Source organism: Mastomys coucha, unplaced genomic scaffold (genome assembly GCF_008632895.1).
Source record: "Mastomys coucha isolate ucsf_1 unplaced genomic scaffold, UCSF_Mcou_1 pScaffold20, whole genome shotgun sequence".
Classification (NCBI taxonomy): domain Eukaryota; kingdom Metazoa; phylum Chordata; class Mammalia; order Rodentia; family Muridae; genus Mastomys; species Mastomys coucha.
In genome coordinates, this window is record NW_022196903.1 from 30,870,320 (window position 1) to 30,873,296 (window position 2,977).

The following is a 2,977-nucleotide window of genomic DNA, read 5'->3' on the forward strand; positions in this document are numbered from 1 at the left end:
CTGGCCCTCAGGGCTTCAGTCCTTTTCCCTCACCCAATACCAGATCAGGTTCCCCTCTCTCCCCCACTTCCTACCTTCCCCCTCGTCCCCTTTCCCCCCCAGGTCCCTCCCTCCATCCTCACTTGTGATTGTTTTCTTCTCTCTCCCAAGTGGGATTGAGGCATCCTAACTTGGGCACTTCACCTTAGTGACCTTTTTGAGTTCTGTGGACTGTATCTTGGGTACTGTTTCTGTATTTTTGTATTTTTGTTTGTTTGTTTGTTTTGGCTATTATCCACTTATTAGTGAGTACATACAATGCATGTCCTTTTGGGTCTGAGTTGGGTCTCACTCAGGATGATATTTTCTAGTTCCATCCATTTGCCTGAAAAACTCAGGATGTCCTTGTTCTTAATAGCTGAGTAGTATTCCATTGTGTAAATGAACCACATCTTCTGTATCCATTCTTCTGTCATGGGACATCTCGGTTGTTTCTAGCTTCTAGCTTTTACAAATAAGGCCACTATGAACATAGCAGAACACATGCCCCTGTGGCATGGTAGGCATCTTTTGGGTATATTCCCAAGAGTGGTATAACTGGGTCTTCAGGTAGATCTATTTCCTGTTTTCTGAGGAACTTCGATTGATTTCCAGAGTGGTTGCACCAGTTTGCAATCCCACCAGCAATTGGAGGAGTGTTCCTCTTTCTCCACATCCTCTCCAAAATGTGTTGTCATCTGAGGTTTTGATCTTAGCCATTCTGATTGGTATAAGGTGGAATCTCAGGGTCATTTTGATTTGCATTTCTCTGATCACTAAGGACTTTGAACATTTCTTTAGGTGCTTCTCAGCCATTCAAGATTCTTCAGTTGTGAATCCTCAGTTTAGTTCTATACCCCATTTTTTGATTGGGTTGTTTGGTTTTTTGATGGTTAACTTCTTGAGTTCTTTATATATTTTGAATATTAGCCCTCTATCAGATGTGAGGTTAGTGAAGATTTCTTTTTCCAATCTTAGGTTGCCAGTTTGTCTTATTGACTATGTCATTTGCTTACAGAAGCTTTCTAGTTTCATAAGGCCCAATTAACAATTCTTGATCTTAGAGCATGAGCCATTGGAGTTCTGTTTAGGAAGTTTCTCCTTGTGCCTATGAGTTCAAGGCTTTTTCCCACTTTCTCTTCTATTAGATTCAGTATATCTGGTTTTATGTTGAGGTACTTGATCCACTTGGACTTGAGCTCTGTAGGAGGTGAAAAATATGGGTCTATTTTCATTCTTCTACATACAGACATCTAGTTAGACCACCACCATTTATTGAAGATGCTTTCTTTTTTCTATTGTATATTTTGGCATCTTTGTCAAAGATCAAGTGACCATAAATGTGTGGCTTTATTTTTGCATCTCAATTCTATTCCATTGATCAACGTGTCTGTCTCTGTACCAATACCATGTAGTTTTGTTTTTTTTTTAAGTCACTATTGCTTTGTAGTAAAGCTTGAGGTCAGGGATGGTGATTCCCCTAGTTGTTGTTTTATTGTTAAGAATTGTTTTTCACTGGGCGATGGTGGCGTACGCCTTTAATCCCAGCACTTGGGAGGCAGAGGAAGGCAGATTTCTGAGTTCGAGGCCAGCCTGGTCTACAGAGTGAGTTCCAGGACAGCCAGAGCTACACAGAGAAATCCTGTCAGAGAAACCCTGAATTGTTTTTGCTATTCTGGTTTTTTTTGCCTTGGATGAATTTGAGAATTGCTATTTCCATGTCTTTGAAGAATTGTGTTGGAATTTTGATAGGGATTGAATTGAATTTATAAATTGCCTTTGGTATAATGGCCATTTTTTACTATGTTAATTCTGCCAGTTCATGAGCATGGGAGATCTGAGCATTCATGAGCATTTTCTGAGATCTTCGATTTCTTTCTTGAGAGACTTGAAGTTATGATCATACAGGTCTTTCATTTGTTTGGTTAGAGTTACCCCAAGATATTTTATATTATTTGTGGCTATTGTGAAGGGAGTTGATTCCTTAATTTCTTTCTCAGTCTGTTTATCCTTTGTATAATTGAAAGCTACTGATTTATTTGAGTTAATCTTATATATGGCCACTTTGCTGAAGTTGTTTATATGCTAGAGAATTTCTCAGGTAGAATTTTTAAGGTCGCTTATGTATACTATCATATCATCTGCAAATAGTGATACCTTTATTTCTTCTTTAGAAATCTCTATCCCCTTGATCTCTTTTTGTTGTCTTGTTGTAGCTAACACTGCAAGTACTATATTGAATAGATATGGGAAGAGTGGGAATCCTTATCTTGTCCCTGATTTCAGTGGGATTGCTTCAAGTATGTCTCCATTTAATATTGGCTGTTTGCAGTAAATAGTTTTTATTATGTTTAGGTATGGGCCTTCAATTCCTGATCTCTTCAGTACTTTTAACATGAAGAGGTGTTGTATTTTGTCAAATGCTTCTTTTGCATCTAAGGAAATGATCATGTAATTTTTTTCTTTGAGTTTGTTTATATAGTGGATTACATTAATGGATTTTTGTATATTAAACCAACCTTGCATCCCTGGGATGAAACCTACTTGATTGTGGAGAATGATGGTTTTAATGTGTTCTTGAATTCAGTTTGCAAGGATTTTATTGAATATTTTTTGTGTCAATATTCATAAGCGAGATTGGTCTGAAGTTCTCGTTTTTTGGTTGGGACTTTGTATGATTTAGGTATTAGAGTAATTATGGCTTCACAGAATGAGTTAGGTAGTGTTTCTTCTGTTTCTATTTTATGGAATAGTTTGAGGAAAATTGGTATCAGGTCTTCTTTGAAGGTCATGTAGAATTCTGCACTAAATCCATCTGGCCCTGGGGTTTTCTTGATTGGGAGGTTTTTAATGAGTTCTTCTATTTCCTTGTATGATGTGAGCCTGTTTAGATAGCTTACCTGCTCTTCATTTAACTTTGGTATGTGTCATCTGTTTAGAAAACCATCCATTTCATCTA